This window comes from Macrobrachium nipponense, chromosome 40 (genome assembly GCF_015104395.2).
Source record: "Macrobrachium nipponense isolate FS-2020 chromosome 40, ASM1510439v2, whole genome shotgun sequence".
NCBI classification, from domain to species: Eukaryota; Metazoa; Arthropoda; class Malacostraca; order Decapoda; family Palaemonidae; genus Macrobrachium; species Macrobrachium nipponense.
Genome location: NC_061101.1, coordinates 24240040 through 24255168, shown reverse-complemented (window position 1 = coordinate 24255168; position 15129 = coordinate 24240040). Strand labels below are relative to the sequence as shown.

The window sequence follows — 15129 nt, the reverse complement described above, 5'->3', positions numbered from 1 at the left end:
TATATATATATATATATATATATATCTATATATATATATATAGATATATATAGTCTAGGAGCCAAATGCCTTTATCTGTTAAAATAAGGGATTTACGGTGAGCCCCTTACGTTTTGATGCATTCATAATATAGATTAATATATACCACACCATAATCAGGACGGCTCTTAAAAATCTGGCCTTTCGAACACCTAAATATTGCCATAAATAGCTCTCTAGATTAATATATCTTATTCGCGTTGGCCACTTTCATTAAATGTTATGCCGTATGATTGACTGTTTATATATTCACGCAATATTCTGGTAAAATGACCTTCACACAATAAAGATGGAAATGATATGCCAGAACATTACACCTATAGGCCTTTGGATCATTTTTTAAATGAAACAAATGATGACTTTTGGAAAATTTACCGAAAAATTCTTACAACTTCGTTAAATAATCAAGCCGCAATTCATAAAATATCATAACTAAGATAAGGAAAATTTACCCAAATTTGCTAAATTTAAAGGAAACACATTTATTCTAAACTATCGTTAAAGTTTGATATTTGCAAAAAATTTGGCCCAACCTCAAAAATATTCATGTAATACCATTTTCTCTCATAACTAAAAATTAAATCGGATGTAAGGGATATGAAAACAGTACAAAAAGAGTAGATTAGATTTCTATGAAGTCTCATATGACCAATCATTGGCCATAATTCCACCCAGTCTTTACAATTTAGTTACACTTCTGCTTTCTGATGTAATTCCAGATAATGTAGGTAAAAATGAACTTCTTGTTAATCCTCAAGATATTCATAAAAGTGTTTTAAACATTTCACAAGACATTGTATCTGCCGTAACTGGTTTGCATACACCCAAGCATGTTGGTTTAGCTGTATATGTGTATCATTAAACTAGGAGCAAAGATATCATAACTATGCTTAGTAGGTTAGGATATTAGTTACATTGAGCTCCAAAGGGTCCTAGGAACTGTAGAGGCTGTAGTTGATGAACAAACAAATGATGAAAATATATTTATTCCTGCAAATATAGTTTCAGGTAAGTTCACTCACTTTGCAATTGATAATTTAGATTTCTCTGAATGTACACTTGTTGGCTCTAGTACACATGACAGGCATGGTTATGTACCAACCAGGGTTGCTGGAAGACCATGTACTTGGCAAGGACCCGGTGGATATAAGCGTACCACACATAGATAGTATTATGACACTTCTATACTGTCAATAAACACAGTCCATTCTGTAAAGAATTTGAAGCGTGAGCTGTTCCCAGAAAAGGCCAACAGCATGATACTGGAATTCTTGCAGGGCTCACAATCAGATACCACAAGTATTAATCTCTGCTGGAAGGTACTCAGACTTTGTCCTAGTAAACTTCTTGAGGTAGAAGTTGATTGCCCCGCATGGAAAGTGTTTCATGCTATGCTGAATCATAAACACATTCCAGTTACAGCGATTGGGTACTGTCCCTTCATACCCAATTCACCAACTCTCCCAGCTGTTGTAGCAGAAACAGTGAAAATATGCATGAAAACCAGCAAAAAGTTGAGGATGACATACTGTTATTACCCAAGATGAATCTATTTATGAGAATATTTACACACTGCAAAAATGCACCAAATGAATGAAAACCTGATTCTTGGGGTAGGGGGCTTCCATTTTTTAACAAACTATCTAGGAAAGCTTATGTGTGGTTCAGGTTTGAAAGAACTGTTTGTCTTCAGCAATGTACTGAAAGATGGCACAGCAGAAAAAGTCCTCTCCGGTAAAGGTTACTATCAAGCGATTAACGCCCACATGCTTGTGTATGAGGTGCTGGAAGCCCCTAAGTTTGAAGCATTTGAACATTGGGTGACTGAAGAAGGAATCAGTATGGATGTAATGACAGAAATAACTGAATTAATATCCTCACTGGGCAGGGAACTAAAAGAGGGTACTCCCATAATGCAAACAGTCCACAAACTTCAAAACCTTCTACCACATTTTCAATTTTATATACACCAGTTTGAATCTTGTAAAAAGTACTGCAAGACCTACCAGTTTTGGTGTAACTACTTACATACGATAGAAATCCTACTGTCATACATTCATGCAGAGGGGAGTGGTGAATGGCAGGAGCCAACTGCAGAAATGGTTGAGTATATAGCAGTGCTGATAATACCAAATACATTAAAGCAGTAATGTATTATCCACATGAAATGGGCAATCTTCAAATTGAGGCTCCTGATATTTATGAAGCATTTGAACGTGGATACTTTACAGTGAAGCGATCTTCTGGAGAATTTAATGCAATCTGGACAGATATGGCAGTGGAATGTTCACAGAACTGTGATGCAAAAGGTAGGTATGGTTAAGCTGGATTAAAGGGAATAACAATGAACAAGAATGCACAAACCAGGTGGTTTAAGACTCTACCATTTGCAGCTGCAATATCAACTTCGATTAGGGTGATGGCACATATGCATACCGAAGATGAGTGTCATTATGAAGGCAGCAGTGCAAAAAAAGAAAAGACAATGTAACTTACGTGATCACATTATATCAGCCATTGAGAGTGGCCATATTATTAACCCATTTGTATATGGCAAAAAGCATCTGGTCTCCATAGCTGATGGCAGTGTGGCAACAGAACAAATCAGTGATGATTTACTTGAGTTAAAAGAACATGGAAAAAAGCATTAGCTGAGTTTATGAGTACTGGTAAAGTTAAGAAACTTAATCTTCACACATTCAAAGCTATAACACCGTGCAAAAAACCAATAACACAGAAGAGGAAGTTAAATGAACTTGTAAGTGAGACCGTTTACTTGAAACGGCTGGTGATGGAACTAGAAAGAGATGTTCACTCTGTGGAACTGAAGGAAATTTTGAACCATGAATTGCACAGCTACCCTCCATCTATTCATGGAAAGTGGAATCAGTTTGAAAGATGCCAGTGGATGTTGGGATAGACGAGGACATTCACAAATGGAGTATAGTATCAGTAGTAGCCATATCATAAGCAAATAGGATAGCATTCTCGCAAGTAACATAAGTAAAGCTCATTTGTTGCAATTTTTGTATGAACAGTGGTCAAATCTGGCCCATATCATTCCAGATGGTGTAACTGTAGTCTTGACTGGTGAGTTTGAAAATAGACAAGAGGTTAGAATAGAGAAGAACAGAAATACAAGTCTTAAAGAAAAGGACAAGTATGGATATCGTGAAGTTGGTATCATCCACACAAGAAGCTGACACCCGTTTATTCATGTCTATAGCAGCCTGTATCCATATGGGATGTTCAAGAGTTGTAATTAAGATATCTGACTCAGACATTGTGGCGATAAGTGTATATGTATATGATTACTTAGCAGCAAGAGGCTTGAAGGAGCTACACATGCAGACAAAAGACTATTTCATCCTTATTCATCAGATCATTGAGGTTATAGATGCTGATGAGGCAAAGATGCTTCCCTTAGTACATGCCCTATGTGGGTATGATACTACTAGCTTCTTTTATGGTAAAAGCAAGAAAACTTTCTATGGTGCGGGATGTATTCCCAGTTGGGCAACGTTAACATCAGTACTTCTTTAATTGACCAAATAATTACAGTGACAAAGTCAGCCACTATTGCTGCCTACCATCCACAGGAATTTAGCAATCTCAATGCACTTAGACACCACTTATATGCTAGGGAGAAGAACATAAAATTTTTACCACCTACAGATGATGTCTTTTGCCTACATGTTTTAAGGACCATCTTCCAAACATGCAGACACCCATCTCTTCCATCACCACTCGAATTTGGCTGGATGATGCTACCGAGTGGAGCAGTACATCCTGTAGTGATGACAAAAGATTCACTACCATCATCAATGCAAAGCACACTATTCTGCAATTGCAAACAGATGCGCGTGAAAAACTGCCCTTGTAGTCATAGGCAAATGGAATGTGATGTAGCTTGTTCATGCCGTGAGGACCTTAGCATGTGTGTGCGTAAGCAGATATTTAATAATTGATGTATAATTTGTTGTCTTGCAAACTAGTGTATATATATACATACATACATATATATATATATATATATATATATATATATATATATATAATATATATATATATATATCTATAATATATATATATATATATATATATATATATATATATGCGTGTCTATCTTTTTATTTGTTCCTTGTTATTATGTGCCAAGATGCAAATGTTTATACATCTTATCACAGTTGAATGGACCGATAATTGTAGTGTTACTTCATATTGTTTAGTGAATATGGAAATTGCGGATTTTGAGGTAGCATTCAGTTTTGACCTAATAATACTGTTATTATTCATATGGAATGATACTTCTTTATATGTATATAATCCTTGACAAATTGTGCAAATTTTGAAACAATGTCTACAATTTACTTGTAATAATTTGTGAATTACAGCTAAATCTTTGAGGAGTAACATAACTTTTTTGGAAAATTGGGAGGAAGAGCTGTTTTGCATATGATAAAAACAGTTTAAATGTAAATATATTTTATTCTCCTATATACTGTCACAAAGCACATTGCCTCATTGTTATCTTAACAAAATATTAAGTGGCTACTTGAACATACAAGCATATGGCAAAGCAGATAATCAGAGTACCCAGTGCTACTGAGATAGATTTATATATGGCTCTGTTTATGGCAATATCGAGATGTTTGGAAGGTCAGAGCCATCCCGATTATGGTGTGAGACACACTAATCTATCATAAAAATGAATAAACTCATAAGGGGCTCTCCGTGAAACTGGGGACTTTGAACAAGTACTTTCTTAGTTTATTTCTAAATTCTCAAGTTCTCGCTGTGTGTGAACTTGAGAATGTAGAAATAAACTAAGAAAGAACTTGTTCGAAATCCCCAGTTTCACTAATCTTCTATCCGTGGATTTCAGGATATTCTTAGGCACGTGTTCCTTCGTGCTACATTGGATATATATATATATATATATATATATATATATATATATATATATATATATATATATGTGTGTGTGTGTGTGTGGTGTGTGTGTGTGTGTGTGTGTGAGTGTGTGTGTGTGTGTGTATACATACATGTGCAAATATTATATGCATATATATACACATAAAATGTGTGTGTATTCAAACCTCAGTCCTGAGACTCCATAAATTTACAAAGCTATAATTGTGATCATATGACAATATTTCATTATATTTTCATCTTTTTTTTTCATCCAGAACAATAAGGCTGTTTTGCCAAAACTGGGATTGATTTCTGTGCTCTCTCTCTCTCTCTCTCTCTCTCTCTCTCTCTCTCTCTCTCTCTCTCTCTCTCAGCATGAAATCAACAATATTCCTTTATTTGTCAAAACCAATCAGTCAGTTTTCTCTTGTTAACAATCTTATGAATTAAACCCACGATATCTGCGTCGACAGATAAATTGTAATCAGTCAATTATCCGACAAACTTTAGTTTCTGTGTGATTTGTATTCGCTTACACAGAGTAGAAAAAACACGTTTCATATTGATTACTCCTTAAATTCTCTCATTCCCAACTCTTTTCACTGAAAACCGTGAATCCGAAGGAAAATTAAAGTGAAAAAGTTCTCCCTTTCCTGTCAAGATCCAAACAGACAAGGATGCTGTTACTGTTGTGTCAACAGATTCGTGTACTTGATACTATAGTAGATTCACCATCATCCGTGTACCTGGTGTCTAGCCAGTCCCTTACGACGCTCCTGATTGGCTGTTGATAAACCAATGACAAGGCTGGAAACTCTCAGTCTCTCTCGAGAGTTCACATTGGCAGGATGTAAGTATCAACTCTCCTTAGGAGAGGCGGAGCATACATCCTGCCTATGTGAACTCTCGAGAGTGACTGAGAGTGTCCAGCACTGTGATTGGCTTATCAACAGCCAATCAGGAGCATCGTTAGGGACGAGCCTAGACATCAGATGCACGGGTGATGTGAATCTACTATAGACCAAAAAGAAACGAGTGCATAAGGTCATAGTATGTGAATATGACAGACATTATGTGCAGTGATATAAGCCAAGATAAGTCCTTAGCCTTTAGCCCAACATGCATAATGCCTGTGAATTCGACATCTATAATTTACAATGTTATGAGTTAAAATTAAATCTTGGCCTTCTAGCTGTAGCACGGTGGCTTAAAAGAAACTTCATACATTATCTGCTTTCCACAAGTTTCATCAGCACTAGGGAATATAAAGCTTCTTCAATTTTCACTTTGGTATACGAGTATCACTTCCGGAAATACCACAAGCTTCCCGTAGATGTGACCAGCGAATTGTATACTGATCACTGAACAACTTTAGTGACGACACCAAAACCAAGAGAAATTTTCCTGTTTGTCGCCCAGGGCAGAGTTGCATGGCGGGTCCAGATTTCGTCACTCCTGCAATGAAAAATTACACTATAGATATATAATACGTGTGCTCACGTATGGTTTTGAAGTATATCTCATATCCTCTCTCACTCACACACACACACACACACACCTCTCCCATAAAAGCTATCCCTTATTCTTACTCTATTTGGGGACAACACATTTGCAGCAGACACCCCCTCTCTCTCTCTCTCTCTCTCTCTCTCTCTCTTCCTCGTCTCTCTCTATCTCTCTTCCTCTCTGTCTCTATATATATATATATATATATATATATATATATATTATTATATATATTTTTATATATATAATGTGGTATAATATATTATATATACTATATTATATATATTTATATATTAAGATATATATATATATATTTATATTTATATATATATGTGTATTATTTATATGATATATATATATATATATATATATATATATATATATATATATATATGTATGTATATATATATATATATATATATATATATATTATATGTATATATGTTACATATATATATGTATAATATATATATATATATATATATATATATATTATATATATGTATATGGTATCAGAAAAAACAACCTAGATGTGTACAATGATAGATATGTATCAGTCTGAGGTAGTTTTGTTCCAGTTTCGCATCAATTCTTCTCCTTGAATGTTTCAATCTGTAATAAAAATTAGCCTAAAAAACGTCCACAGATTCAACGGTGTCCTACTGTATTTACTTTCCCTCAACAACCCTTTGACCTGTCTCTGACCAGTTATTAGCTGGATGTAAGTAGATCTTCATTTCGACAAACTGAAATTGGTTTCGAGAGCCAAGGGTATAGTCAAGATTTCGGATAAGGAATGGATTGAAATTTATCGTCACAAAAACTAAACCAGAATTTATTTCATTCTGCACTGCATTAGTGATTACGCAAAATGCATTTTTGAGGCCGTAGAGTGAGGTGTTATCGGCTACATTTCTTAACTTCTGTTAGCCACTATTCAGTTGGGCAATGGGCAACCCTTCATTAGCTAGGAAACACATTTCTGGAAGACACAGAACCGCACTTACAGATGGATAAGGTAGGATTCAGGAGATCCAGACTGGTGTCACTGGCAGACAGCGAACTTCGGGTCGGTTTGTAACTGGGTGGGACTACTTCGACACCCCGAGGAACGCCGGAATCCAGAAGACGCGCGGAGACGTTTGCAGGGCCCTCGCACCATCCAGCTCCCTCTCCTGCGTTGGGAGGAAGTTCCTGGTAACCTAGGCGACCTTGTCGCCACCCCTGATGTAAGGTGATGGTGAATACGAGGCTCAACAAAGCTGCAAAGTTAAATACGACTATATTTTTCGTCGTGATTATAATTGCGTCTTCGGCTACATTTGCTGAACACCTTAAATCATAGTGATATGGAAATGCTGTCTCTATCTGGGCATATGATTTTTAATTTTGTCCTGTGATTCTTATTAATTTTCTTCGTTCTTTTGTATTTAAATTATTTTTTTCTTCTCCGTTTCATAATTTTGAAAAGGGTGACGTAATCTATTCAATAATTCATGACTTATAAAGTGGTTATTTGACTGTGATGGATAAAAAGCCAAGGTGGAGAAGGCCATACAGATAAGTAGCTTACCCCCCTCCCCCTCCCCAAATTAGCAGTGAAGAGATCACTGACGGATTTTAAAAGGCAGAACCTACATTGACATGGATGAGGAAGGTAACGGTGAGGAAAGGTGACGACGACCTTCGTCAGGCTTGGCAAACTTACACAAAACGACGAAAACTTGGAAAGCTGTAAAACTGCTGTCATTCACGTTTGTTATCATCAGCACGATTAAAATGACGAGGACGGGCGAACACACAATCCACCAACCTCTGATAACAGCCTGGGTATCCTGCAGGACGAATAGTATAGTGGTGAGTGTCGGGGAATGCCACTCGGATGTTGCGGGTTCGCGTTTCCCCCGGGGCGATGGAAAATCACCAGCTCCGTACCATGATCAGTTACTGCTGCAGTGTGGGGTCTGCGATTAGAGGGTAAAACCAACAAGCTTTGGAAACTTGAATCTTAAATCAATGGCCCCTTTGGTGTGCTTGTTCCACGTGGGCAGGTTTCATCTACTGAGATAATAATAATAATAATAATAATAATAATAATAATAATAATAATAATAATAATAATAAATAAAAAATAAATAAATAAATAAATAAGGATTCTATTGAAAAAGCATTCCTCCTGTTTTAAATTTCATTTTATCATCTAATATCTATTATTATTATTATTATTATCATACATGCGCAAACATCCACTGGATATGTAAGGTAAGAGAAACCCGGAACAAGAAAATTCACAATGAATAAATAAGAAATTGAAATAATTATCAATATAAGTCAGAAAATAAACATGCACACACACATATTTATATGTATGTGTATATATATATTCATATGTGTGTGCGCGCGCACGTGTGTGTACCTGAAGCAATTAAGGTGAATGCAACCCATGAGTTGTGACATTCATGAGACCCACTAATTCATTAATTCATTCTCTTTAGATTAATTACCAAAAATGTTTGGAGAAAACGAAGTTTCATCCCATATTTGGCAACCCTGTCTTAAAAAAGATAAATGAAAAAGTTTAAATAATTCTAATAAAAAAACATATGCAAAGACACTCCAGGACATCGTCTTTGGGGGAAAAACTCGTATACTCCTTTTAACAATGTTTACCTACCGCAGCATGGTACTATAATCAGAATATCAACGTAAAAAAGAAAACTCTCTTATGAAATTACTAAGGGAAATTACAAATACGCCATCAACGAGTAGAACATTTGGATAATAATCGAACTAATTCGATACAAGAGAATTTTGGAGGGAAAGTCAAACAGTCAACCTGAAATAGAAAATATCTTACCAGAGGCATGGTTTCTGATTAGATTTTCTTCCTGATCACCCGAGTTGTCCGAGAAGGAGTGTTTAAAAATCCTTGGCGATCAGTGATGTCAGAGCAGGTGTAAGCAAAAGTCTTTGGCAGTCGCTGGAGCGTCCTCTAGCCGCCTGAGAAGGTGTACGCAAAAGCCCTCGGCATTCACTGCAGCGTCCTCTAGCTGTCAGAGGAGTATTCATAACCTTGTGGCAATCGCTAAAGATTCCTCCAGTTGTCTAAGGAAATATTCAAAACCCTCTGGCAGTCGTTGAAACTTCTTCTAGTTTTCTGAAAAGGAGTATATGTAAAGCTCCTTGGCAATCACTGGAGCTTCCTCTAGCTGTCATAAATGAGAATTTAAAACTCCTTGGCAGTCAATGAAACTTCTTCCAAAGGCCTGAGAAGGAGTAAGCAAAACCAGTTAGCAACCGATGAGGCTTCTTCTAGCTGTCTGAGTCATTTAAAATTCCTTGGCAATCACTGGAACTTCTAGTTGTCTAAGAACGTGTATTTCAAAATTCCTTGGCAATCACCGGAGCTTCTAGATGTCTGAGAAACCATATGAAAAACTCCTTGGCAATCACTAAAACTTTCTGTAGTTGTCAGAGAAGGTGCAATTCAAAATTCCTCACCAATGACTGGAACTTCTAGCTGTCTGAGACATGATATGTAAACCCCTTGGCAATCACTGAACCCTCATCAAGTTGTCTAAGAAGGTGTAATTTAAAATTCCTTGGCAATCACGGGAACTTCCTCTAGGCGTCAGAGAAGGAGACTTTGAAACTCACTAGGCACCATCGAACTTCTCTCGTTCGTTTGAGATTTGTTTCAGACTTTACATTCACTGAAATCTCTTCCTGTCGTTTCATAAGGGAAGTTTAATTAAACCTTTGTATTCGCTCTCTGCCTCCACGAGCGCGAGAAGACACTGGAGTCTCGCGCCTTTCGAAGAAAACCAAGTTCTAGCTGAACGTCACCACAGGAGATAAACATACCAACGCTGAGAGAAATTCAGAGATAAGAAGAGATTTGAGAGTCATTATCAGCAGCTTGTCTGACCCTTGCCCCTTTCTTCACTTAACTACTCATAACTTCTAACGCGAACTTTGCTTCTTTTCCTCCTTTCGTTTAATCTGTTCTTTATTTCCGTCTGTCCTGGGGTGTTGGGGGGTGGGTGGGGGTGGGAGTACACTGGGCCAGTTAAAAGAAGAAAATTGTTTCATATTCCTCTGTTTTATAAGCGGGATCATTTATCTTTGTTTACTCGTCTATTTCTTTTGTTTTGCGTTCTTCACATTGTTTGTATTTTCCCCTCTTTAGATGAATTTTAGATGATAATAATAATAATAATTATTATTATTATATAATTCCCTAAGTCCCTGGTGAAACGACATTGACACAACAACAACAACAACAACAACAATAATAATAATTATTATTATTATTATAATTAACCCTAAGTCCCTGGTGAGACGACATTGACATAATAATAATAATAATAATAATAATAATAATAATAATAATAAGAACAATCTTATTATACTATAATGGGCGTTATGTCTGTCCGTCCGTCTGTCATTCAATCACAGCCAAACGGCTGGTACGATGGGCATGAAACTTGGCAGGAATATATTGGGGTTTATAATGGGGTTTCATCCTACCTCGCCCCACTCTCCTCCGATGGGGGTGGGGGGTGAGAAGGGATTCCCTGAAACTGAGCTGGTTCTGTCCGTATAAAACGGGGCTGGTTATGCCCTTATAGACTTAGTTACTTTACGAATTTGTCATACATAATAGTTTAAAAACACTAGTGAGCGTTATATCTGTCCGTCCGTCTGTCATTCAATCACGGCCAAACGGCTGGTCCGATGGGCATGAGACTTGGCAGGGTTATAGTGGCGACCCCTAAGATGGTTTATAATGGGTTTTCAAGTAACAAAAGGCACCAAAGGCGCTGGAGGGGACGGGGCGCCTTCCCCGAAACGGGGCTGGTTCAGCCTTTAGACTTAATAATGTTACGAATTTATCATACCTAATTTTTGGTATACGTAGTAAATAATGTGACTTTCGATTTTCGGTATACGTACTAAAGATGATTTACCATCGAATACTGTGGGGGTAAGACATCAATGGCACCAAAGGGGATCGGGGTAGGGCAGGGTGTGACAGAGAGAGAGTGAGAGGGAGAGGACGTGAGAGAGGGAGAGAGTAGATGGGGTGTTTGGGAGAAGAAAGAGGGTAAGAAACAGAGAAGGTTGGAGAAGGAGAGTTTATTGGTTGCCATTCAGAGTTACCCCGAGCAGAGCTGGGTTGGTCAGCAAGTAATAATAAATAAATAACCCTGAATCCCTAATGAAACAAATCTGACAGTTGGGATAAGATAAAGGCTGAAAAGTGTTAGATACAGGATAAAATATTATGTATATATATATACACCTATATATATATGTATATATATATATATGTGTGTGTGTGTGTGTGTATATATATACACACACACACCCATATATATATATATATATATATATATATATATATATATATATATATATATATAGGGTGTGTGTGTGTGTGTGTAGCTACATAAGCAAATGGTTAGCTAGGGGGTCAGAGTTCGATTCCTGCACGAGCTTGAACATTCTGCTTGCTAAATCGTGGTTTTGTTGAACTAAGCGCTAAATTATGCACCTGACAGTCCGTTGGCTGTTGTGAGTTGTAACAAAGGTGGATAAGAGCATGAAATCAATGAACTCGTAATAAGTCTGTTAAAATAATATATCTTTCTATACGCATTAATTCTCTTACTTAACTCTCTTACTTGAATATCTACAAAGTGTTTAAATATAAATCTACTAGTTTATTTGGTTGTTTGCCTTTTTCACTTTCTTATCAGAATTCAACTAAGCTTTTATTGTAATGCTTTCCAAAAAAAAATAAATGTGTATTCTATTCTTCGGTAACTTACGCATTTAATTCCTGTCCTCCCTGACTATAGGTTTAAATAACAATAGTACTAAAAACAACAAATTGTTTACCTCTTTCTTATCAGAATTCTACTACGCTCTTATTGTAATGCTTTATAAAAAAAAAAATGTGCATTCTATTCTTCTGTAATTTACGCATTTAATTCCTGTCCTCCCTGACTAAATGTTTAAATAATAGTAGTACTAAAAACAATACATTCTTCTTCTTGCAGATTTTTCAGTTGGTTCGAATTGCTGCCATTCTAGTCCTAGCAGCTCTGACCTGGGCGGACATCGTCTATGCGATCATGAATCCCAAAGATTTAAAATGGGCCTTCGTATTGTTCGCACTCAGTAAGTCTCGGTGGACACAAAAGCACTGAATTTGTTGCGACACCATCCCTCGAGTGTTTGTGCGTTTGTGTTTGCGTATTAAATAGTTTGGTTTGTGGTAGACAACTTCGGGCATCCGAGTCACAAGTGTACGTTTGGCTACAAACGCATTCTTGATTTCTGTAAGGTTCTGTAATGATGAATACGCGTCATATGTACGCTTTATACCACATTTATTAGGAGTTCTGTAATTTCTGAACCATATGTCCCTGAGTAACATATTTTATCTCTCCAAGGAACGATTTTTTTCCATATACAGAGGTTACTGAATGCTGCATGAATGTTTGCACATTTAAATAATAATATTTTCGTAGTTTCCTTCATTCTTTATGTTTGTCTCTGTGAGCCTTACTCTGTGATTATAGTTCGCTGGATGGTATATAGTCTCTCTCTCTCTCTCTCTCTCTCTCTCTCTCTCTCTCTCTCTCTCTCTCTCTCTCTCTCTCTCGTCTTCTCTCCTATCTCCTCCTCTCTCTCTCTCTCTCTCTCTCTCCATCCTCCCAGTTACCCTAAACAAAACTTCTACCTCTCACTCATTCCAGTTGTGTGTTGGGTAACCGCAAACTGCACATTGCTGAAAGCCAGAGAATACAGCAGCCTGCCCTTCCACGCCGTCGGCACCACATACAGGACCTACGGCACTTTCGAGTGTGAAAAGGACCCCCCGCCGCCCTACGAGACTCTCTATGAAGACAACGGAGCCACCAAAATCCTTCCTGACGAAGAAGGAGGAGAAATGATCGAAAGAGGCGTAGACGTGTGCACACAAGAGGTCTTTTTCGAACTTCCCCCGTCTTACGAAGCGGCGCTGATTATCATGGAGGCGGAGGGCAGAGACTCCGGGCTGTGTACCGAGTAAATCCTGAAGAAATGTTTTTTTTTTTTGGTTAATGACTAAATCCTCAGTAATAAAACCATTGATTATTGAGTTCTCCGTCGCAATATCTGGAGACGGAGGACACCGCAACACAACCTATAGGTCTACAAGAAAGCGGGACGCCTTATCTTAAAAACTAACCACAGAATTCTCTTGAAAATAAACTCATTCTGTTTCCCACGGCCAAGCTACGATGAGAATAACATACGGAGTATGCTCCCCGTATACGGATGTCGATTACCGGAGCTACCAAATGTAAAATTTTTAGGAACCCCAGCTACTTTGCTTTTTGCCTTTTACGTTCTTTTCTAACTCCGTTAGTCTCCTCCTCCTCCTCTAGCTGTCCAATTTCCTGAACTCTACCTTGTTCTAGCTTTAGGCTCTCGTGGAAGACAAGGAATCTATAACTTGATATAATCGTTAAAACTTTTTCTGTAATAAATGACAAATAACTTGCCAGGAGGCCTCTCATCTGAAGAGCCATGTCAGACGTATTTGGCTCGGAGTGTTGTCAGCAAGGAGGACTTATCTCAGGTGTAGCAAGCCTCATAGTGTTGTGAAAATTGAAAACTAGATGCAGTCAATTAAACATGAATATTATCTGAAGGTTCTTGCCGGAAAATTTAACTCCGTTCATAAACTACAACAGTCTTATATCTGAAATTGTATGTTAGTCACATGTGGCTGCGCTATGTATCTTTGCTTTCATTTTTTTATATTATGCATCAGTGTGATGCGGTGCCGACTTTGATATGGAATTCTCTCTCTCTCTCTCTCTCTCTCTCTCTCTCTCTCTCTCTCTCTCTCTCTCTCTCCAGTTTGTGTTACACATTCAACACAGTATTTGTACTACCTGCTATAATGATAGTCTTGAAGGTTTAGCCAAGTTCTTTATACACTTTCACCTGATCTGAGAAATTAGTTACAAAAGACATAGTTGTGTAAATAATCTGTATATGGGCCGTTATGTAAAATGTTTATGTTCAATAAAAAGGATTAGAACATATGAATAAATATGTTTAGGTATAATAATTTAATAATGAATAACAAAAGAAATGAAAAAAGAAACAAAACTAGCCTATTACAAATAAACTGTCTGAGATATTTAAGAACTGTAAATGCTATTATTTATGAAATACATTTTTTTTGTCTAAACTGCTTGTATTAATACGATTTCGTCTTACACTTTCTGTTAGGTTCATGAACATTTCATTTAAAATCTAAAAGAACGAACAAAAAATTTAGATATTTTTATACATATGCGACCAATTTAGATGTGAAATATCTTTCAAAAAAGCAGTCTAATCTGCTTTATATATATATATATATATATATATATATATATATATATATATATATATATATATATATTCATATTTTATTCCTAAAGGCATTGTATCATGGTCAGAGGTCCCAGTTGAAGGACCAACCGTAGTGGATATAATACAGATTACAGATAAAGTCAGTGAATACTATGTCTACGTAATGACAAGGCTCGTGCTTGGTTTTATTTATGATTTGCTCACAACCGGTTCTAAAGTAAAATAAAAAAAAACTTGTAAGTCATA

General features: G+C 36.8%; 1 long non-coding RNA gene across 4 annotated transcripts; it reads right to left on the bottom strand.

The window, feature by feature from the left end:
- Nucleotides 1-5270: 5270 nt before the first annotated feature.
- On the bottom strand, nt 5271-10289 carry LOC135212012 (uncharacterized). Of its 4 annotated transcripts, none has more exons than XR_010313807.1 (4): nt 9317-10289; nt 8168-8520; nt 7467-7721; nt 5271-6408 (listed from the first exon to the last, which is right to left on the bottom strand). It is a non-coding gene; the product is annotated as an uncharacterized LOC135212012 (long non-coding RNA). The 4 variants fall into 4 exon arrangements; XR_010313806.1 differs by having other exon boundaries at nt 8168-8423; nt 9317-10288; XR_010313808.1 differs by having other exon boundaries at nt 8168-8409; nt 9317-10288.
- Nucleotides 10290-15129: the final 4840 nt, after the last annotated feature.